The sequence below is a fragment of the Ailuropoda melanoleuca genome, chromosome 6 (assembly GCF_002007445.2).
Source record: "Ailuropoda melanoleuca isolate Jingjing chromosome 6, ASM200744v2, whole genome shotgun sequence".
Taxonomy (NCBI): Eukaryota; Metazoa; Chordata; class Mammalia; order Carnivora; family Ursidae; genus Ailuropoda; species Ailuropoda melanoleuca.
In genome coordinates this window covers 67,545,483-67,570,144 of record NC_048223.1, presented here as the reverse complement: position 1 = coordinate 67,570,144, position 24,662 = coordinate 67,545,483, and the positions used below count along the sequence as shown (strand labels likewise).

The window sequence follows — 24,662 nt, the reverse complement described above, 5'->3', positions numbered from 1 at the left end:
CTTATTTCAAGTGCCTGTGGCTAACCAAGGGCAGTGAAATCGGGACTAGGGTCACAAAACTCCTGCCACTAAGACAATGGCAAGTGTCTTCACGCCACGCCCGCTCCCTGAGCACTGACTCGGTGCTAGGTTAGGCATCTTACATCCTCAGATGGAATCCGTAGTTCTGCACCACCTCATTCTCCCCATTTTACAAATGTCCTCAGCTCTCATAGGGGTACGTGGGGGTGACCCAACCGCCCCGCCTCCAGGGGCTTCCCAGCTGGACAGGACTCACAGGTGTGTGAGATAAGGGGAGGCATTTGGGTTGGCTGACCTTTAGACTGGGATCTGGTAGAGCTCTTAGAGATTCTCAAACCTGGCTGCTTTTTTTAGAATCCCCTGGGAATCTCTCTAAAAATACCATTGTTGGGGCCTCTCCCCAGATCAGTTAAATCACATTTGTTAAGGATGCACCCTGGGCATTGTGTGTTTTGTGGTGGTGTTAACTCCCCAGGTGATTCTAATGAGGCTCGGGGTTGGTAGCCACCGCCTGGGATTCTAGGTTTGACCTGAACTTTTGGGCTGGTCATTGACCTCAAGCTGCTTTCTCTGTAAAAGTGGCTTTGTGGTGGCAGCAACTCCCCTCCCAGAAAGGGGAGCGGGAGTGCAGGAGCGTGAATAAGACAAGTCCCAGTGTCGGAGTCCCAGTTATAGCTCTGTGACTACCGCGGACAAGCTACCTAGCCTTTCTGAATCTCAGGCCACGACGGAACCAATGTGGCTCGTCTGAGTTAAATCATGACAGGTACGCAGATGGTTCAAAGAGATGGTTTGGACCTGGCAGAGAGGAAGCACCCAATGCATGCGAGCTGATGGTGGTGTCAGATTTCCCTGAGTTCTGTGGAAGCGCTGTCTACCCAAGATCGCGGTTGTCTCGTAATGATTCAGTATTGTTACACTGAACTGTGGTTCTCGAGTCCTTAGAAATGGAAAATGTTGCCTAAATGAAGGGGAAGGAGGACAAAAGAGGACCTCGAGGACTTTGAACAGGAGGTGTTTCCCAATAGCAGAGAAGGGGTGGTCCGATTGCTTTCTTCGGGTAGAATGGTCACAAACCAGTTCAGCAGGGGGCAGTTTTCCCTAGCAGTTAAGACAGCTTAGGGGGAGTTTCACAGATGCCCGTCACACACACACTCCTTGGGGTTGGGAGGAACTTCAGCTGAAGGGCACCAGCTAGAAGGGACCATGCACCTGAGCTTTGTGTAGGCTGCAAGGCTAAGCAGCTGCAGCGGCTCAGGGATGAAGACTAACCCACTAGCCGAGTTCACCAGGAGGCGGTGCTCTGCGCTCCCCACATGTGCAGAGCCTCGCCGCCAGCGGCCCGCACAGTAGCGAGACTCGGCAAGTGGAAGCGACCCCCATGCCCCGGCTGTGCAGAGTCCTGGCCTTGCAATCGTCTAGCCCAACAACAGAGGAGGCCAGGCTGTCGTTGGAAAATGAAGTCTATTTAAGTAACTTTGGGAAGGAAAAAAAAAAAAGAATTTCACAGGTCTGAACACAGGAAGGATAAATTCAGATATCTCATTTGTTGTCTTTCTGTGAAAGGACGCTCCATTCTTTCCACCATAGAACGTTCCTTAGCTGTACTTGGAAAGCGAAGTGGCTCCCCCTGGGTTTCCTTCTCCTTCCTGCAGGATTATATCTTGTTGAAAAGTCTAGAACATGGGTTTGGAGAAGGCCCCACATAGCCACTAAGCATGGTTGGCTTGAGGTCTAGACTCAGAAAACTGTAGTCTGGGACACGTAGTCAACAGCCTCTCAGACCATGACATCCCGTGCTCACAGGAAAAATAAAAGCCAACATTCAAAATTTAAAAGCCAAGAATAACAGAACTTGTAGTTGAACTTACCTATTAATTCAACATTTGCTCCTCGGTTAATCCCACTTAACTTTGTAACTATAGCTACGTCTATTTAGTGACTGCTTGGCGTTCTGCCCCAGGGTTCACAGAAATGAGCCAGGGGACCTGGTCGATCTTCAGGTGTTCTTTGATGCAGGTCCGGAAAGTCCTACTCCTTATAGGGCCTGGAATGGTTAGGATAACTCCCCTCGACTCCTGTTACAGGAACATATACATTTCAGGGTGTGAAGCAGGAAGAGTTATGGTGTCATATGCTGGGGATCTAGGTTCCCGCTGGAGTCCAGTCGGGAAGGACTCTGCCAAAAGAAGAAGGTATGACTCTCCAATCGTTGCAAGGAGCCAGGGAGGCAGGCAGCCAAAGTGACATAGGCATTCATCTTTGAGAACGAAGCCATTTCTAGGTTATGTAATAGACCAGCAGCCGGTGTCTGTCAGAATACATTTGGAGAACCAACTGCAACTACTAACCCAAATGATAATCCCTTGGCACCTGATGGCAATCACATTGACAGAGACCGAACATCATGAATTCAAATAGTAAAAAAGGCCCTAAAACGAGGACAATGCCCCTCCCAGTCCAACAGCACTGGACAAGAACATTGTGGAGCATAGAGAGGAGCCTGGAAGAACAAGGCCAAGTGGGGCCGCGGCGGAGGGCGATCTGTAAACACTGGCCGGGGTGGTAGCCCCCAGGCCCTGCGGGGAGCCCCTGTGTATGCATCCAGCCCATAGCTGTCTGCAGGCACTGCCTTCCTCTCTGAGCTCCTCCTGCCCTTTGCGGGTTAGAGCCCCACCTGCACGAGTGGAAGGGCAGGGAGGGACGTGCCTGGGGGTCCTTCAGGCAGTTGGATGGGGACACTTAAGTCACACAACATGAGGAATCTGGTTCATAAAGTCTCTTAGATGAATTTCTTCTCCTCCGGACCGCTTTACTGCAAGACCTTCAATGGGGCATCTTTTCCTGTGATTCTTCCCCAAAGCAGTTCTCAACCCAACTCCCGCCTTCTCCCTCTTTCTCTCCTGGATGTTTTCCTGTAACATCAAAATCCTGCCCCCTTTTTTGGAAGAGGTTTCCCACTGCCTCGGTTGGAACTGAGGGCATCAACTTGGCACCCAGCCAGTGAGGCTCCCTTCGGCCCCAGGCAGGTTCATGGAAGTGCATCTCAGCCTGGGCAGCCCTCCCCATGAAAAGCGTCTACCTGGGGGGCCTAGGTTCACTCATTCACCAGGTGCTTGTCGGAGGCCCACCTTGTGCTGGGCTTCTCTTCTGGAAAACAAAACACGCAAATATCTCTGACCTTGGAGCTTCCATTCTAGCAGGGGAACACAAAGTTTTATCTGACACATACACACAGGCAAACACATATCTGGTGATTGAGTTCCACGTGCGTGTGCATGTGTACGTGTGTGTGTGTGTGTGTGTGTATAAATCAATAGGTAAACCTAAGTCATTCTCACTCTAGCATGTGGATTCTATCATCCTCAACAAATCCTTCTGGCATTTTCCTTGTTTACTTGCCCTTCCCCTGAGAGAGGGCGGGTGAGTGGGGGCCCGCTCAGCTGGGGAGGTTCCCATGGGGGTGGTAGGGAGCATAGCATCGGAGGGCCTCTTACTTCAGATGCAGTACTTAGAAGGAGACTATGGCCTGAAGGGGCATGGCAGAGCCAGGAGAGATGACCGTCTGTGGAGTCGGGGGGAACATAGTGCCATGGGGGCAAGGTGCAAAACGGGAGTCAAGACGTCAGAACAAGCAAAGCGAGGAGTGGTGGAACCACAAATGGGAAGCGGTCCCCAGCAACATCAGAGGCAGAGAGGAGGTGATGTTTTCGTGGGTGGGTGAGGTATAGCCAGGTGCACTGAAGGGTCTGGGTACACATTCTATATCTGCGATGTCCTTTCTCCTCTTCCTCTCCCCCGCTCCTCAAATCCTCCCCCACAATCCCCACAAACACAGTGATCTTGTCTGTCTTGCTCAGAATAATGCTTTACAAATAGTAGGCAGGTGCTGGTGGTGACTGGCAGACTGAGTGATGGGCTTGCCCCTCTGAAGCCTTCCCTGCCTACCGCAGCGCCCTGATTTCTTCTGAACTGAAGTCCCCTGGCACGAGGCCCTTGCAGCATGCAAAGCACACAGAATCAGATCCTGGCTCTGCCTCTTACCAGATGCTTCCAAGCTTCTTAAATTCTCTCCACCCTCAGTTTTCTCATCTGCAAAGGGGGATATTCCTCACAGGTTGGTAGTGAGAACGATGGGAACGATGTGTAGGCATGAAAGTCCCAGACACTTTCAACCATGACTTCAGTACTCATCCCGCATTGCTACGTTTGATGCCTCTTTTGTCATTACTTCGAATTCTTAGCTTGTCACTTAACAGTACTAGGAATGGCCCTCATTTATGAAGCAGCTCCCCCCCCACCCCCGCACACTGTTGCGTGCTTACGTTATAGATAATGGTCACATCCTCCAAGGGAGGCAGGTCCTCTTCTCACCACTTGTGGGATGAGGAAACAGAAGCTGGGACAGGTCAAGGCGATCAGTCAGACCTGCATCTGTTGTCAGGGCTGGAGCTGGAATCCGAATCCTGATTCATCCGCTAGGTGGCTTTGCTGACCTCCTAGCCTAGAGCACACCCTTAGGCTGTATGGCCATGCTAAGTTCAAGGCCAGTGATCACAGCTTTTTTTTTTTTTCATGTTTTGCTATATTTTATTATGCTTCAATTTTATTTTCGTTTTCTTGGGGTATAACTGACAATTAAAAATTTATGTAGTGAAGGTGTGCGCCTTGATATTTGGATAGATGCATACTTCTGTATATGATCACGATCAAGCCTTTATCTTACATAGTTACCTTTTTTTTTTGTGGTGAGAACACTTAAGATATACCTTTTAACAAATTTCAAGTACACAATACAGTGCGGTTACTTATAGTCACCATGACGTACATTAGATCTCCAGGATTTATTCATCTTGCATCACTGAAACTTTGTACCATTTGACCAACATCTCCCCATTTCCCTTCTCCCCCAGCCCCAGGCAACCACTGTCCTACTCTGTGTTTTTATGAGTTTGACTGTTTTAAACAGGAATGATGTCTTCATCATCTGTGTCCCCAGTAACCCCTTGCTTCCTTGTAACTAACAGATATCAATCTATTTGTTTGGTTTTAAATGTTCTAGTAGGAACAGAATTGAGGTTGTCTGAAGGTGTGGAAGCTCATTTGCTGGCTCTAAAACTTTATGATGTTCTCTGCAGGCAATCTCTTGGCTCAGAGAGGTTAAGTAAACTAAAAGTATGACTAGTCTCAGGAAAGTGGTGTATCCCCACATGATGGAATTATAAGATACATGAGATGCGCTGAAGGAACATCCCAGGGTCTGTGGGGTGCTGTCCGGAAAAGCGAACACTTTCCCTGGCTTGTTTGACTCTGGGTTGGACTGGGTTGGCATGTGATGCCCTGCTTGGCAAGACAAGACGAGAAATGAATCAATTACCCGGCGTGATGGTATGTGCTATTTCCAAGCTGCCTCGCTCAGGAGTACTGCACAATCCAGCAGCCCACTCTAATTTGTCACACCAAAGGCTGCCTTCTTAGTAAACAGTTGTCCACACTTCTGTTCGTTCTGAGTCACCACTTAGTGTTCAAACTGAAATGCCAGCGCAATCCTTGGAATACACCATGCAGTGTGAAACCGAGGGAGGTGGGGTTGGGTGGGATGGCACTTCCCGTGGAAACTTCCGTGTCCTGCAAGGGAGCCAGAACCTCCAGCTGGAGTTCTGCAAGGGATGGCTGCAGGGAAGCCCCTGTTCATAGCTATCCCCTCCTTTATATGAACCCCCTCTTTTTATGGCTGAGGAAACTGGGGATGGACTGGTTCTGTGACCTGCCCAAGGTCTCACCAGTCTTTCCATGACTGGGCTCCTACCTCTCCTACATTATCCCCCATCTCATCCCACACGTATTTTTTCAGGATTGTGTTCAGTTGCAAGTAACAAAAAGCCCAGTTAATCCATAGCTTAGACAAACTAGGGGGTTAATTTTTTAATTTTTTATTATTATTATTATTTTTGGGGTAGCCAAGATTGCTATGATAACTGCATGATATCTTTAGAAATCTAGGTTCCTATCTTTATTATGTGGCTTTTTTTCCTCATGCTTGTCATCCAGTGGTCACCAAATAGCTGCTCCTTTACCATATCTGTATTCCAGGCTGGAAGAAACATGGGGGGGATGGATAATGAGGTAGTCACTAACCAAGTCTGCCCCTTTTACAGAGCTTTTCTGGAAGCCCTACTTCGTGACTCTGGTTTGTATCTCCTTGGTCAGATGGGATTTTATGGATGCCTATAGAGGCAAAAAGAATTGGAGACATATTTGTTTAATTGGATGTGTCAAAATTCATAAAACAATCAGGGTTTAGTTAATAAGGCAATAGGGGCAATTGGTATTAGGTAGGTATATGTCAGTGTCTACCATATGCAGGAAATGTGTCTCATGTATCATTCTCTCTCTGGGACTTAGCTTAAGGCATGGCACATAGTAGGTACTCAATAAATAAAAGTCCAAGTAAGAGAGGAAGTTTTCTGATCCCTAGACCAATGCTACTTGCCCAAAGTGACTCAGCACATCTTTGACCTTTCAGACATGAAGCAAAGCCTTCTGGGGATGGGGGGAAACAACAGAGGGAAAGATGACTGGTGGGGGAAGGACAAGTCTCAGACATGTTTACTGCTTTGCTGGGAATACTCAGCTTAGCAATGCCTGGGAGCTAGAAAAGAGGGAAAGGAAGGCCCTCTTGAGAAGTACAACTGTTATGTTGTCTGTGGGGCCCCTATTCTCAATTCAAAAAGAACATGTTGGTCAGTACATGACTATAAGAACCTCCTCAGGTCAGTGGGACATCTCCACCCCATTTTCCTTTCTTCATAGTTGAGAATTCCTCTGCTGCAGAGCTAGGCTGCCTTTTGTCCTCTAAGGCTGGGCACTATTTCTGTATGTCACGTTGTTTCCAGCTTTTCACAATTATAAACAACTTTGCAATAAACATCCTTGAAATAAATCTTTGGGCTCATCCTTGTGTGTCTTAATTATTGTTTTCCTTAGTTTAAATTCCAAAAAGTAGAAATGTTCATTTTTAAGGTTTCCAATGAGTGTTGTCTAACTTCCAGAAAGTCTAGTTACTTGATGCTTCCATCAGTCACAAATGGAAAAGTCTGCCATCTTTCCCACGATGGTTGACCTCTCCTTCTGAAGGCTTCAATTGTTTGGCAGTCAGTCCAAGGTTCTAGTCCTTCCTTCTCTCCAAAACAACAGCAGAACAACTCCAAACCGAAAACAAAGATGGAGGACCCCTGATGTTAACATGTCTCAATTTCCCAACTTGATTGTAAATTTCAATTGGAAAGAATGTGGATCATAGACTATGTGCTTAAAGGAAGCTTTCATTAAATGCTTGATGAGGGAGCTCTGAGGTGGTTCCAGGGGCCCAGCAGGAATCCTGGGGGTCATTCTTAACTTCTCTTTATTGTTTTCCGTCAAAGTCATCAAGTCCTATCAATTCAACCTCCGAAATACCTTTGCACTCAGCCTCCTCTTCTGAATCACCTTTGCATCTGCCTCTGACCCTGACTCACTCATGTCCTCCCCCCTCCTCCAATTAACTATCTTGTCATCCCTTTCTTTGCAACCACCCCTTCCATCCACTCTCCACGCGACTCCAGATAGATTTTTTCTAAATACCTATGACCTTGTCACCATCCAGCTTCACCACTGGCTTTTAAACCCAAGCTCACAACCTAGCAGCTCCTGAAGATGCAAAGCGAAGATTCCTTAAGTGAGGTTTATTGTGAGGAGTCTCCCTTGTTCACTATTTCCCATCCCCCTCTCTTCAGAGCGCCATCTTAGAAACCGCCTAGTCGAACTCTTACATTTTATAGATGAGGAACCTGGAGAACTCACACCTAAAACACCCTTGCTTCCCACCTCAAATAGCAAATTTATGTTCCCTGTTAATATTTAGCTCATTCTGTCTTCCAAGAAGGTTTGTGGCCCTCTCCTCCTTACAGCCCAGGCTAGGGGCCCTTTCTGTGTGTCCTCATAGTAAGCTGTGCTTATGCTTTCTCTACATCGTGACCGCTTTTTCATGTATCTTTTCATCTTCCTCAACTAGACTGCAAATTTCTTGGGGGCAGGGACTGCGCCTTGTTCATCTTTCTACAGACTCTAACAGTGCACATATTCGGTTATGGCTCCATAAATATTTATTGAATGAATGAATCAATGAATGAATGAATGCCTAGTTACAGACAGAGAAAACACACTGAGAGTGACTCTCTCCAAAATACAAAGACAAGATCATCAGCTTCCCTCTTTCACATCCATGTGCCTTGGGTGCCTTCCTTCCAATGAAACATCCTAAAGAGATTAGGGCCAAGTGGTGTTTCTATCTGGATCCGAAACAGCTCTTTCCTTCTAGGCTATTGTCGTATCTTTGTGGGGGAACAAACCAAATCATGCACCTCACTTGTGCAGAATAAGACAGGGTTTGAAAACCTTTGTGTTCCAATAGCTGTATTTTTTAAAGGCTACCATTCATCAAGAGCTTACTATGTACTGTTCTTATTTAATGCATCTCGTGCCTTTTTCATCTGTTCTTTACAACAATACTAAGTGTTTACGGTAAATTAGATTTACAAATTTACACATGAAAAACTCTAGAGGTGGAGAGGTGAGAAACCTGGTCATAGCCTTGTGGCTAGTAATCGGTTCAAACCTGGTGTTTCAGCCTCTAGGGCTCGCACCCTATAATGTGACAGACACACTTTTCAAGCACAATCCTTTTACCCACCCAGCGAAATTGGTGGGGCTTGTGCCCCTGCGCCCACCTTACTGATGAGGACACAGCCTGAGTGGTAACAGAACTTAGCCAGCAGCACCTGGTTAGGACCATGAGGCAGGTGGGATTGGGATGACAGGTCTCCTGACTCTTAGAACTCTTGTCTGTTTAGTGGATGGTTTTTTAAAAAAGATGATGACAGCATAACGGGTTTGTTCAGTGATACATGAAGTTTATGAAGAGCCCCGGCTGCTGTGGTCCTGCAAACCCCCAGGCGGCTGGGCAGGCCCTTTGCTCAGCCATTCTAAGGAAACAGCTCCCTCTTTAGGCCGACTGGAAGAACAGCAGGGACTCTGGGCACTCAGCCCCCACACTGCCCTGAGCACCTGCCAGCGAGGTAGAACTCTGCCCAGTACCGTTTGGATATCTTCAGATGCTTGTCGTTGTTGTTGTTGTTGTGTGTCCATTAAAAGATCATATATTATTTGGGACTGTGTAGTTGAAAAATGGTTTGATAGCTAGCATTAAATCACACATTAATCTCATCTCTGTGACTTTGTAGTGCCTGCCTAGGAGGGAATCTGATGGCCTTTTTTTCTTCATCTCCATTGTGATGGAAAACAAGGGGGAGGAGAAGGAGCCAGAGATGGTAGCAGAGGCTGCAGAGGGAAGTGATCAGCTCCCGGCTCAAGCAAGGGGCAGATCCTCAGCTACATCCCATGGGGGCGTTGGCCTGTCGTGGTCGGATGGCCTTCCGTGTTGCAGACCTTCTGCAGCATCTGAGCAGCAGAAGTGGAAGAGGAGGGGTGAAGGATGGACGGGAAAACAGGTGTGATTTGAGCAAACATGAAGACCCAAGACAAAAAGCCCAGGGTGAGATATCTTCTCCACGCTTAGAACTAATTGATATTATTGACTGGATGCTCATAAAATCTTTGATCTGGAAGGATTCTAGTGCCACCAAATCCATATTCACCTCCTAAATTCGTGTCTACTCATTGGACACAAGTGGTGCCCCCAAAATCCATAGTCCCTTTCTTTTAGCAACAAGTTTAGGATGTGTAAACTGGGATCGATTTCCTTTCTGTGTGGAGAGCTGGGAGGTCACAAAGTTACAGCTCGCAGGCAGAGCCTCGCTGTCGGAGAGCCCTCAGTGACACAGCTCGAAGACTTTTATTGCACCATAGAATGAGTCGCACTTCTGAATATTGGATAAGCCACCGATACCAGCTCCTCTGTAAGGCCACCTGAATGGCCCCAGGGTGCCCACATGCCCTCCCAGTGATGCAAACCCTCAGTGGAATGTGCCCTTCTCCCCACTGGCACAGGGATTCCAAAGGTTGAGAGTGAGCGTTTAGCCTCCACTGTGAAGCACTGGGCAAGTCCTGATTTTCTTGGGCCCTTCTTGTTCCCTTCTCTGAAATGAGAAGTTGGACAAGGATCGCTCCGGGCTCTGCTGTCCAGAATCTAGAGGATCCTGGGTGCAGGGCCCTCAGTCTGTCTCAAGGCCCACCTTGCATTTGCATATCCCTTTGAGTATCCACGAAATAGTTTGTTTGAAAAGCGTCCACAGCTAAAAACATGTTCAAGAACTACTGGACTGCATGATCCCTGCTGTGGTTCACTTGTTTATTCATTCATCCAACAAACATTTATTGAGCACTTGTGGTGTGCCAGGTATGGTTGTCAAGGAAATGGTGTGAGTGAAAAACAGATTCCTTTGTGCAATAGAAGCCATAACTTAAAATCAGGGCTATTTGGCTTTCTACTATAGACGTGACCTTGGACACAGAGACCACATCCTCATCCTCAGATGGGCAACCAAAACATACACTTTTGCACACATTTAACTTCCTGTTTTCTGGTTGTCTCACTTCCTCGTGAGAACTTGAAGATTAACTGTTGAATCTATGGTATTCACCGAGTCCCAAAGTGTTAAAGGAACGTGATTTTCCTAACCAGGAATTAGGACAATTTAGCTGACAAAAGAGGCTTTCAAAAACTGATTTGTTTATTTATAAGAAAATTTGCCTGAAAGATATAAAAATATCATGCTTTGTGAATTCTATTTGACAGACTTTTTTATTGAAAAGAATAAGATTTCTTGGGAAGAAATACCAAATGTATCATCATAACGCAGTTAAAGTATTATTTATATGGTCTTCTTCATCATTTGTCCACAGGTGGACTGATTGACGGCTGATCCATGACGTATTTTTCTGGGCACGTTCCAGTGCAACCCTTGCCTCACCTAAACAGTTAAGCTGCACAGCAATCCTGTAAGAGCTATTTACCAATTTTTAGAGATAATGAAACTAAAGCTTAATATCTTTCTAAAGTTCACAAAGCCTGTTAGAAATCCGTGTTTGAAATCCATGGCTGTCTCTTCCCAAAGCCTGTCTCTATTTCTCCTGTCACATGGTGCAACCTCCACACTTGCTCAATATTATTTGTTCCCAGTGCTTTGCAATCACCTTTGGGCACATCTCTGAGTAATCGTTAGGAAAACCAAGTGATACTGTATTTCAAAGGTCACAAGTGGCTCCTCTAACTCTCTGTTCAGCCGTGAAGGGATGAATGTGTACATTTCCTGACTTAGCACTCAGGAATTTAGGAATCTAGGCACCAATATTTTCTGCTTGGAAGATAATTTTACCTTGTTTCAATTAACTACCAAGTTCACTTTACATTAAGGATACAAAATCCTGGGGTGCCTGGGTGGCACAGTGGTTAAGCGTCTGCCTTCGGCTCAGGGCGTGATCCCAGAGTCCTGGGGTCGAGCCCCACATCAGGCTCCTCTGCTGAGAGCCTGCTTTTTCCTCTCCCACTCCCCCTGCTTGTGTTCCCTCTCTCACTGGTTGTCTCTGTCTCTGTCAAATAAATAAATAAATAAAATCTTTAAAAAAAAAGGGATACAAAATCCTTTAAAAATGGGATTTTGTAACAAAGCAGTGGAAGTTTTGCAAAAAGAATAAATAAAATCTTTAAAAAAAGGGATACAAAATCCTTTAAAAATGGGATTTTGTAACAAAGCAGTGGAAGTTTTGCAAAAAGAATAAAGTATTTTTTCCCTAGATTATCCCATTCAGGGCTTTTTATGTCCCAGTAAATCAGGAATAATGAGGAAGACTAGTAAGTTTTATGTCCTCAAGGTGTTGATGATGAAAACTATTTATATATATAATTTTCTGGAATACAGCTATAGAATTGTACATCATGGCGACTACTATCAGTAACAATTCTCTTAGAGAATATTTCTTTGTAAAGCAACTTTTATTTGTAAAGAATTTTCTTTGTAAAGCCCCACCCTGCCCTTTTCCCTCTCCAGCTTTGGAAATCAAATTGTAAAAATCAATGATAAAGATGAAGAACAGTCAAAACAATATTGAAAAGAGACAAAGTTGGAGGATTCACATTTCCCAATTTTAAAACCTACTACAAAACTATAGTAATTAAAACAGAGTGGTACTGGCATAGCTATAGATAGAGATCAATGAGATGAAATTAGGAGTCCAGAAATAAACTCTTACATTTACTGTCAATTGATTTTTGACAAGGACACCAAGACAGTTCCATGGAGAAAGAATAGTCTTTCAACAAATTGTGCTTGGATAACTGTATATACATATGCAAAAGAATGAAGTTGGACCCCTACCTCAACTTACATAAAAGTTAACTCTAAATGCATCATAGACCTAGATGTAAGAGCTAAAACTGTAAAACTCCTAGAAGAAAACCTAGGAGCAAATCTCTGTGAACTCGGATTTAGGCAATGGTTTCTAAAACACAATGGACAAAAATAAATAAATGCAATTCATCACAATGAAACTTTTGTCCTTCAAAGAACACTACCAAGAAAGTGAAAAGAAAAACACATAATGGAATAACATCTTTACAGACCAAGGGAATTGAAAAGGAACTTCCATCCAGAACATGTATAGAAGTCTTACAACCATGTGGTAGAAAGAAAAATAAACTGACTCAAAAGTAGGCACAGGATTTGAATAGACATTTTTTTCCAAAGAAGATAAACAAATGACCAATAAGCACACGAAAGTATGTTCAACAATATTAGCATCAGCTGAATGCAAATCAAAACTACAATGAGCTACTACTTCACAACCACCAGGACGGCTAAAATAAAGAAGACAGACAATTAAGTGCTGGTGAGGATACAGAACTTCCAGAATCCTCACACATTGCTGGTTGGATTGTAAAATGGTGCAACTACTTTGGAAAACAGCTTGACAGTCCATCAAAATGTAAAAATAGAGTTACCATATGACCCAGCAACTCCACTCCTATGTATATACCCAAGGGAATGCAAAACGTATGTCCACACAAAAGCCTGTATAAGAATGTGCATAGCAGCATAATTCATAATTGTCAAAAAGTGGAAACAATCCAAATGTCAGTTGAGGAACGGATAAACAAAATGTGTTATATCCATATGATAGAATATTATTCCACAATACAGAGAATAAAATATTGATACATTACAACTACAACATATTACAGCTACAATAGGGATGAACCTCAAAAACACTGTACTAAGAAGCCATTTATAAAAGGCTATATATTGCATAATTCCATTGATATGAACCATCTGGAATAGAAAGTATTTAGTGGTTGCCGGGGGCCAGGGCAGTGGGCAGGGAGAATGACTACTAATGGGTATGGGGCTTCTTTTGGGGGCTCTTAAATTAGATAGTAGTGATGATAGTACAACTTTGTGAATATACTAAGAACCACTGAATTGTAGTCTCAGAAATGATGAATTTGATGGTATGTTAATCAAATTTCAAAAAAGCTACTTCTTAAAAATCAATAATAGTATCATATGACAAGAATCAGTAAGGCAGAAATGCCACTGCCTAGCCATATCTGCTTTCTCTTCCTCCTCCTAGGCATACAACTAAATTAATTTTTCTGGAGTCCCTTGCAGCTAGATGTGGCCAAGTGACTGGGTTCCACCCAGTGCAATGTGAACCAAAGTGATACACACCACTTTCAGGCCTGGCCAATAAAAATTTACATCTTTCCAATAAAAACCTTATAATGAAGAAAACTCCAAGGAAATAGAAGTTGGTAAAACCTTAACGTGGCTGAAGCTTGGATCCCTGAATGACTAGACAGGAGTCATAGTTCAGTGACCTCCACTGAACTATGACATGAGTGAGAAATACACATTTATTGTCTTTAGCCACTGAGATCTGGAGGTTGATTTGTTACAACACTTGGCTTGCCCTAACCAATAAAACAAATACAAAAATTATGACTCAAGATCTATAAAATTTCTTAAGAACCATTTATTTTTAACTGATAAAGTTGACCTTATGTAAGTTGAAATATTGGTTTCCCTCAAGGACAGGCATCAATCTTAGAAATCATATATTCAAACATAATCAAATTTGTCTGCAAAGTAGTTGGATTGAAAATCACAAAATCATTTCAGTGTCTCTAGTAGAGTTTATAAATATGAAAATATTTCAGTATCTTATAATATCAATTGTCACATGAACTGGAAGAACATATGTGTTATTCGTATAACTCTTTCAAGCTTATGCTACTGGCATCTATCCTCACTGATGTGATTCTATAGTTATTTGATAATTAAAAAAAATTCTTAGAACCTATATATTTTACACCTCCAAAGTTAGTATTAATAATGTTATATGTCCATATCAATAATCTTATCAACAAGTGTCATACAGCTTATAAGAGAAAGCAACAACCGCAACCACATACCCTTTGGTTGGCAGGATGTCAAGGTCAAAAACTTTCATAGTAATTCCAGTGTTGATTTAAAAAAAACCAGCTTTATTGAGCTATAGTTGTATAATTCCATGTATATGAAATACCCATGAAATTCATCTATTTTACATGTACAATTAAACGATTTTTTAGCAAATTTGAAGAGTTGTTCAGCCAACGCCACCATCCAGTTTTAGAACATGTCCGTCATCCGAAATATATCCTTCATTTCTGTTCGTTGTGAATCTCCATTCTTTCCCCCAACCTCAGGCAATCAATTTAATTTCTGTACCTGTGAAATCGTGTTTTCTGAACGTTTCATACTAATGGAACAGTACAATAATAACTTCTTGCACCTGGTTTCTTTTAGTCCGCATAATGTTTGGGGGTTCATCCAGGTGTAGCAGTTAGTTGTTTTTGGTGCGGACTAGTTGTCCACTGTGTGATGCATCAGAGTTTGATTGGCTGCTCACCAGTTCAACAGCACTTGAGCTTTGCCTGGTTTGGCTTATTATGAACAATGTCACTATAAACATCTGTGTACAGGTTGTGTGTGGACATAAATTTTCATTTCTTTTGGGTAAATGTATAAGAGTAAGATTATTAGGTTGAATGATAAGCACCTTTTTTAACTTTATAATAAAACTGCCCAACTGTTTTCCAAATCGGAGTTACCAGAAATGGGTGAAAGTTCCATTGTTCTGCTTCTTTATCAGGGATTTTTTTAAACCTATTTTAATAGGTGTGTAGTTGTATTTCATTGCAGTTTTAACTTTCATTTCCTTAGTGACTAAATATGTTGAGCACCTTTTCATTTACTTGTTTGCTGTACATACATTTTCTTTGGTGAAATGGCTACTCAAATCTTCTGTCCATTCTCTATTTGGGTTGTTTGCTGTCTTCTTGAATTGTAAGGGTTCTTTACATATTCTGGATACAAGTCCCTTATCAGTTATGTGGTTTGCAAATGCTTTCTTCCTTCTGTGGATTGTCTTTCCATTTTTCTTAATAGTGTCTTTTGAGGCACAAATATTTTCATTTTGATGAAGCTCCGTTTACCAATTTTTTCTTTTATGAATCATGCTTTTGGTGTCATATCTAAAAACTCTTTGCCTAACAAGATCACAAAGATTTTTCTCCTGTGTTTTCCTCTGAAACTTTTATCATTTTGCTCTCACATTTAGGTATATAATCCATTTTGAGTAAATTTTTTATATGGTGTGAGGTTAGGGCTCAAATTCATTTTTTTAATGTAAAGTTTGATGATTCATTAGCTGCATATAACACCCAGTGCACCATGCAATACGTACCCTCCTTACTCACTTTTGTGCATGTGGATATCCAGTTGTCCCAGCACCATTTGTTGAAAAGATAATTCTTTCTCCCATTTAATTGCCTTGACCTTTTTATTGAAAATCAATTGACTTAATATAAGGATTGGTTTCTGGATTATCAATGCTGATCCATTGATTTATAGGTCCATCCATATGCCAATACTCTAGTGTTAACTTTTAAGACATAACACTATGATAGAGGCAACTTTTTATACTCACAGTAAGCTAAATCTATCATAATGGTGAGGCACAATGTTTTGTCCTATACCTGGAGCTTCTGGAACAAAAGGGTTTTTTTTTAATTATTCATATTGCTATAACACTAGGTTTGAGCAAGGTAGAAATCAGATGTTCAGTCTAAATATCTGGAGCTTTTAACTGTGACTTAGATAATAATATGTGAGTTGCTACAAACTGCATTTTTAAAGACATATTTATAATAAATTTCTTCAATATAATACTGAAAGCTATAGGGCTGATAGTTTGTGCTTCTCTAATGTAATCTAAGAAGTGTTATCAAATTTTCCACTTTGAGTAACATTTATATCACTATTACTGTATATTATTGAAGCTAAGTTGCCATTAATTACAAAATGCACCAATTTTAAATGGACACTAGGAAAGAAAAGAAATGCTTTTGATTAAAATACACATTGCCATCAACAGAAAAAGAGGCACTCTCGTTTCAGAGATGTAAAATTCTAAGTAAATGTGCATCTTTAAATTGATGAGATAGAGAGTATCAGGCAAAATGTTACTTTTGAATTGTCACATTTCTTCCAAGAGGAATATTGCTATTGTGGGATCCCTTTAAAATTATATATTTTTTCCTCCTTTACTTTGTATACATTTGACAGTAAAATAAAATTCTATAATGATTTCAAAGATTTTGCGCATATTTCAAATGATTTTGAAGTAGGAGATGGCATCTAGGCAGCTTTAGACACATAGTGTATCTGTGGCTCCGTGAACCATTAATATTTCTTCAGCCAGTGAGAATCCTATCATTTGAATCCAAGTGCATCCTTACCTTAATGCCCACCAGTTTAAATTATTTTAAATGATTCACTAACCATTGGAACTTATGGGCTAGATCAATGATTTACAGCAACCCTGGGGCAGCGTATTTGAAATCTGGATAATCCCAGAAAATCTGGGAGGTAGACTCTATACCATGGGCATTAGTCACTGGCAGGGCTGCTGGGAAGCCACGAGCTCAGCCCTCTGTGGAATGTACATTCCAGTGTGGAAGGATTGCCAGATGTGAATAGATCCCTGTCATTTTCTCCAGGACCGAATTCCTACCATGAAGCTGGAGATGCAAATAGACAGTCTGAACAGCTGCTTACACAGGGTCATCCAAGGGGCACTGCCACTATGCTCACTTCCCCCAAATCTCTCCCTTGCTGGCCCAGCCCAGTGCCTTGAGAATCACCCCTTCAAGCGCTCGAGAGTTCCTGTCCTTGGAGAGATGACACCTGATAGATATCATTGTTTTTTGCTGGACAGGAGGAAAAGAAGATCTTGGGGAGGGGGAGGTACAGGTTTGGGGGACCAGGTTTTTCTGCTTGTAAGAAAGCTGAGACATGCATAGGCCCACTTAAAAAAGAAGAGGACCTACTAGGTAGCAGATATTATAAGGAAACCTGGACTGAACCGAGAACTTCTAAGCTGTGCAGAGTCTGACCTTGCTCGGGAACGTCTCGGGATCCCTGGTTCCTGGGCTGCATGGTCTCCTCGTGTTGAGTCTGCTTCTCTCTGCACATCTGCCCTCCTCCACTGTCACCATGGACTAGTTAATCTTTTATCTATTTTCACGTCCAAATTTTGAATAAGCCCAAGCTAGTACAGACATCTAGTTGGGTAGAATTTTTCACATCTGGCCACCTCATGGGCCACTTCATGGGCCATAATCAGCCAACACATGGGTACCCAGTAACCAGTCCGTGGCCACTTCTGGCCCATTGAGCAGGGTGGGCCCTGTTGATGTCAGAGCTGGAAGTGTCAGAGAGATGGGGCCATAGAAGACGCCAACACCCAGAGAGAGTAAGCAGGGGAAGGACGCCGCAGATAAGCTTTGTCTTTGAGATCCTGTATATAAAAGTGCTTTGCTTCTAAGTGCCCTGAAGACCACTGTCCAAGAGTAAGGTGTGTTTCCTTGCAGGCAACTTTGCCTCTGGATGACCCACAGCAGTTCGTGTCCAATGACAGGTTTTCTCATGAGAACTGAACAAGCACAGTGTCTTAGTCTGGGTTTTCCCCAAAGCCTCAGACAAAGGCCTTTATGCAGGTGACTTACTCATCATGTGGTCCCAGGGAGCAGTGAGGGAGGACAGGAGAGGGAAAAAGGAAAGAGGGGAGTCAATGCCAAGGTTCTTTTGGAAACCAGGCTCTGCTGTGGGCAACTGGTTTTGATCCTTCCAGGGCTTTTTGAGGAACTTTGTAGAATGTGGTCTCAGAAGCACCTGCATTGGGGGGCACTTGCGTGGCTCAGTCATTAAGTGTCTGCCTTCGACTCAGGTCATGATCCCAGGGTCCTGGGATCAAGCCCTGCATGGCATCAGGCTTCCTGCTCAGCAGGAAGCCTGCTTCTCCCTCTGCCTCTCCTCCATTCCCTCGTCTTGTGTTCCCTCTCTCACTCTCTCTCTCTCTCTGTGTCACATCAATAAATAAATAAAATCTATTAAAAAAAAAACCTGAAAAAAAAAGTTACTGTTGGGTCGCCATTGAAGTCTGACTGTGTAGCTAAGAATGTGGCTTTCTTTGAAAAAAAAAAAAAAAGAAGCATCTGCATTGAGAAGAAAGGGGGAAACATTTCTTCACTGAATCCCTTCCTCTGTTGGTAAGGGAGTCCCACGTTTCCATTTTACCCATGTGTAAGTGGAGAGCTGCTTCTTCCTGCCGTCAGAGGAGCAGTGAGAGGGACGACCGCAGATCTGTTTGATTGAGCCGACAGGAAGCTGGCCCAAACCTTCAAGGAACTGGTTTTTGCTGCAGTGCCTGGAGTAAGAGGTGGGGCCACAGAGATTTTGAAATACATGAGAGGCTTCAACATGATCAACGACATGAGGAAGCCTCTCTCGGGAAGGAGATACATTTCCATCTGGTCCAGAGTGCTTGATTTCATTTGGCATGCAAAAAATCCCACCCATGGCAACTTCCTTCATTTCCCAAGGAGGAAAACTCAAAACTACAAACTTACACTTCAGTTATCTATCTCTGAGGGAACTTGGCCTCTCTTAGGAACTGTTACGCACACGTGCGCGCGCACACACACACAAGCACACACACTGTGTTACACAGCTCCGAAAGATGTCATTCACAACCCAATCCATGGAATTCTGCAAAGCCACGAGGCTATATACGGTGGCCCTACTCAGTATTTCTCCTGGATTTTCCCCCCGACCGTGATCCAAGTGGAATCCACTTTCAAACAAAAAAAATCATCCCCAGGAGGTATAATATCCCACCATTAGTGCTGTGTCCCTTTATTCAAATGCTCTCAACCTTATTAAACTGTCACTATCCCACAAGGGGAAGTGATATAATCTGTTATATGTTACTTCGACTTTAGCTAAGTGAAGAATCAAGTTCTTGATGGAAGTGAGAGCAGGGAGCATGAATGAGGGGAATGAATACTGGAAGAGGAGGGGCAGAGAGAGTGTGTGTGTAGAAGTTTCTAAAGAAAAACTTTAGTTACTTCACAGTTTGAGCTGGGACTGACCTTTCTCAGTCTGGTTGAATTCAGTCCACTGTAGCCAGAGCAGTATCATTCCCCGACAATTCATGCTTTGCAACTTGGCACCAATCACATTGCGCCATCTGTGCCTTTGTGGAATCTTCAGAAGTGATGTGTCATGAGCATTTCAAAGCTAAGGAAGACGGGAACCCCGATGGTACATTGAAGCCATCTATGTGGACTCTTGGATTCCAAGGTATTTGCAGTCTAAGGTCATGGGGTCATCACGGACTCAGAAGAGACCGGTGGATAGTCATTTGCTACAAGAGTGGTATTGGGTCAAAGAGGATGTAACGGCAAATTTGAAGAAAACAGAAAGATTACCTCAGAACACAAAGCACTGAGGGTCTGGCAGACGCTGGACCAAATTTGGCCTGATGCCTGTTTTCACAAATAAAGTTTTATTGGCACACAGCCACACCCATTCATTTACCAATGTCAGTGCTTGCTTTCATGCTGCTGTGGCAGAGACAAGAATGGCTGGCAAAGAGTAAAACAGTAACCACCCAGCTCTTTACAGAATAAGTCTGTCAACTCCTGGGTAATCTAACCTTGGGTGTGTTGGTATTTCTGCTTTTCTTTACAAGGCAAGCGTTTACCATTGTTTGAGAGCCACAGTGAGGCTCCCTCTTTGACTTTTCAACTGAGTTGCCCCAGAACAATAGGGTGGAGCATTCAGACGCACACTGCCTCGACCTCCCCATTTAAAGATCTTTTTTTGGAGGGCCTGCAGTGTTCATTCACCAGCTGCTGACCCAGAGCGTCGCGGAGTGCCAGACACGAAGCTAGGTCCTGGGAATGTAAAGATGGATAAAACTTGCTCACCTCATTGTTCTGTCAGGGGTCCTACAGAGGCCCCACGAGGCAGTTATTGCCTGTGACCTAGTCTTTCTTCTCTACCTCTCTTTTCTCTCTTTCATCTCTCTCCCTCTCGTCTCCCCCTCCGCCTTGACTCTCTCCTGCCTCTTTTCTTTCTTTCAGCCTCCCTCTCGCCTACAACTCAGGCATGCCAGTGCCACCCAGTGGCTCTGACAGGCATTACTCCGATTTGCGGACTGCCCTCAGGGTGGGGAATGACCACGTGGAAGTCAGCCAGAGCCTGTAATTAGAGATCCAGACACAACCAGAAGGCTCTAGTGAACTTCGTGATTCTCTCCTGATTATTCAAAGCATTAACTTTTAAAGTCATTTATACCTTGATATAAATGAAGGGGTGGAAGGTAGGTTTGTTAAAGGGAAAGAGACCAAGAGTTCCCTAAATGATGAAGTTAAAGCGGTAACTGCATACTGCTCAGAGCAGAAACTGCATTCGAGGGTTCCGGGCGTGTTATTTAGGTGGGATATGACACGGGTGGAATACTATGTGCAGTGACGGCTTTCGGACTGTGAGCAGCTTATTGAGCTCCCCCCGGGGATCAAGGGAATTGCCTCTCACATAGCCGATTTCCCTGCTAGGCTGCTGTGGTGAGCCCTTTGGATTCTTGCAGGGCTGACCCGTGACCCTTGATTCTCTCCCCCCTGCCAGGCCTCTGCCTATGAGGAACGGACGGCAGGGTGGGGTGGCGGAATGACTGTGGTTGCCTATAAGAAGTCTGGTTCTATAGACATTTAGTAAGTTGGTCCAGGCAGGGGTGGCCACTGTCTCTAGAAGGAGGGTACTGGATGTCTGCTGTTTGGGAAAATTCTGGGGCAACAGAAAAAGTCCCCCTTTACACTTTGTTACATGATGCTGGCAGCCCATCCAATCCTGGCCCCAGTGCAAACATCCTCGCTCCATGCCCACGTGAATTTATGCTGGTGTGAGGGAGGCTGCAGCAGCGGGGCCAAGGCTGGGCCACCTTGCCTTTCCTTGTCTCCCAGGATCCACTCATGGAGACTGGCTATCGTGAACCAATGTTTACACTGTGACTATAATTTTCTCACCTGCCCAAATTATTTTTTTCTTTTGGAGGAATCCGGGTCCCAGAATTCTCTCAGTAGACACCAGACTTGTTCAGGGTCAAATGGAGGTTCTAACACCAGCCTGTTAAGTGTCAGAAGGAAGGAGAAGAGGCCACTCTCTCTCTATTATCATCACTGTTAGGGATAACCTCTCTTCTGGGCAGCAAAGTAGTTATTTGAAATATAGTGATATTTGAAAGATTCCCTGGTCCTAAACCATCTCTTCCACTTATCTGCCTGAGGGCTGAAAACTCTTCCATGAGAAATTCATTTTTTTGGGTAAAGCATTGACCTGTCCTCCATGACTTCTCTTAAAATAAAAACACCCCAAGGGGTGTTCCTCATGAAGTCACTAACCATCTATGGATATGGTTTCTGAGTTGAATAGAGAAGTGACAATCAGCTTGGTCCTTTGGAGTCTTTTCCAAAACTATAAATTGTTTGCCAACAGTTAAACTTACCAAACATGAACACAACATTTTTAATGCTTAAAATTTAGTATTTTTTTAAGTTATTTTTGTTTCTTTGGGGGGGGGAGGTGCAGAGGTAGAGGGAGAGGGAGTCTTAAGCAGACTCTGCACTCAGCACTGAGCCTGACGCAGGGCTTGACCTCCCAACCCTGAGATCACCACCTGAGCTAAAACCAAGAGTCAGATGCTTAACAGACTGTGCCACCCAGATGCCCCAAAATCTAGTATTTAAATAAAAATGATAGGAACATGAAAGTTGGTTGTGGCTTGCAGTTTTCAACTTGGGACCACTGCCAGAAATATTGAGGGGCTCCCAACTCGGTGAGTTGAGACTTCGGTACCCATCACCCAGACTCAGCTCCCAGGGAGAGTGGGAAGATGAGAGAACAGGAAGAGGGCAAAGAACAAAAGAAGCTTTGTTTCTTGCTGCATTTGTGGATTTTTCTGCTAACAAACGATAAATGTACCCATCCTTCACACTTGACTGCCCCATAGTGGATTATACCTGACTGTCTACATGATAAATAATAGACACAGTTATTCATGATCCTCATAAACTATCCTGGGACCACGCTTTTGTTGATCCTGGAGCTCCGACCTGGACCATCTTTTGTCTGGTGTCTTCCTTTCTAAATGCTATTGTTTCTTCAACAGAGAAACTCTGGACTTCTCTAGTCACAGAGTTCTTTTCCTCCCAGATTCAAAATACCATCTGAGCAAGTCTCTTGGCATTTGTAGCTTCATTACAATGTGACTTCAGAAATGCATTGCTTTTTTACTTAAGTCATGTAACTTAGCCCATGTAGATGTATATTTGGTTTGGCCACCTACATGGAAATTCAACAGCTTTGCAATCCCCAGTGGTAGGTACAGTGCTGGGCAGATGACAGCTGCTCAATTCTTTGTTAGATGAGCCAATCAAAAGCAAAAGATAAATAAATAAATAAATAAATAAATAAATAAATAAATAAAGGCAATAGATAGACCTATATGCTTAGAGGAAAGGTTACATATACATTTTGAGGTCTCTATTCTTTGATTGCCAAAGGAGAGGTCTTACTGAACACACAGAACACATTTTGCAGCTAAAACATGAAACCCTGGTCTCTAGAATCAAGGAAGTAGCACAAACAAACATCTCCAAAAAGCTCAGCTCACATGAAGTGCTAATTTCATCCACACCCACCGTGATTGTATTTTGTTGTCAGTATTTGAAGTGGATGATGAAGGTGGTTGAAGGTGGTTGAAGATGGTGATGATGAAGGTTAAGGTGGTTGAGGGGAGCAGGGGCCCTCAGCTGGCCTCTGAGTTGACAAAGAGTCAGGGTCTGTGACTGGGCCCATCAGGCAGGCTTCAATTAGGAAAATGAGTATCAACTAGAAATATACTGTACTAGAAAACCGATCATTAGGGTTGAACTCTCCTTCAGAATTAGGTTGAACCATATAAAACTGTTGATCTTTGGCTAATTTTAAACTACAAAGCAATTTCCATATGAGTCATCCTAATAGTAGCCCCCATAAAGTTGAATGCACAGTCCTCACTCCTTTCCTGGGTGTGTTAACATCATGGCTCGAGTTCCATTTGGTCAGAACATCCACTTACACATGGCAAGTCATAACAATTTTTAGTAACAATAGAATGTCATAATTTAAATTTATCTTAGAAGTTACCTATTTAAAAAGTCTTTACTCTTATAAATGTGTATTTGTTTAGAAATCCTTTGTCCATATACCCTGCTCCTCCAAACATTTTTGAAACCATACTACAACCTTGATGAAATTTAAGGTTATCATAAATAGGAAAAGCCATTTTAAATAAGCTGTCTTCCCAAGTCTTCTTTTCTCTCAAGGTTTATTATTTTTTTAATGGAAGTGTTTGCTCTATTCTGTTTTCTCTAGTGGATTTTTGTGACATATTATGCTTCTCAAGAGGATGGAGTGTCTTCATCCTACCCACTCCCTCTCCCCTACCACACACAACATTATTACTCTATTTACCTTCTGTCTCCTTTCCCTAACTGAAAACGAAGGCAATATTTACTCACTTCTTTCTTGCTGAGTGAGATAGCAACAACCCAACAGCACCAAAGGGATGTACCATTGGAGCTTGTTTTCTCAGCAAGTGCATCACAGAAGGATTAGTCAGCCCCAGAGCAGAGGTCCATGGCTCTGATAATTCCTCATCAGGCTCAGAATGTGGAGTTTGGAGTTCTTATCTAAGTTCTGGGAGTTACTTCCAGAATACTTTTAGTAAAATCTATTGAACTTTTGGTTTGGCCATTTATTCCCATAATACTTACATTGAAACTCCTATTTACCTCCTTTTGTTTCTACCAGGCTTAGTTGAATTATCAGATTATCAGATTACCAGATTCCTTAGAATTTGTGTTGTATTTCTTTCCAGTGTCTCAGGTTCCTTCAAGTTCTTCATAAACCTGTATTCGTTTGTTTTTTGCTGTGGGGATTTGAGAGCAAGTAGCTATTGAGGGCTTAGGATTGTCTGAGAAATGCTAAGTCTATGCTGTCAGTCAGATGGTGGCTATGCTGTCAGTCAGATGGTGGCCCTGGACCCAGAGAGTAGACAGCCTCCTCGTCTAGAACCCAACCCCGCTGAAAAAGGACTGATTTGATCTCTGGGTTAGCAGAATGAGAAGGGTCCAAAAGGTGCCCTTCAGTCTGCAA

At 43.4% G+C, this 24,662-nt stretch overlaps 1 long non-coding RNA gene across 4 annotated transcripts in view; it reads left to right on the top strand.

Annotated features, from left to right (window-relative positions):
• The window catches only part of LOC117802681, a 31,861-nt gene that overhangs the window by 253 nt on the left and 6,946 nt on the right, over positions 1-24,662 (top strand). For 2 of the 4 annotated variants that reach the window (XR_004626129.1, XR_004626128.1), the window contains exons 2-3: positions 9,303-9,613; positions 10,924-11,019. This is a non-coding gene — a long non-coding RNA (uncharacterized LOC117802681). The remainder of the gene's footprint in view (positions 1-9,302; positions 9,614-10,923; positions 11,020-24,662) is intronic. The other 2 variants (XR_004626130.1, XR_004626131.1) reach the window with 1 other exon arrangement.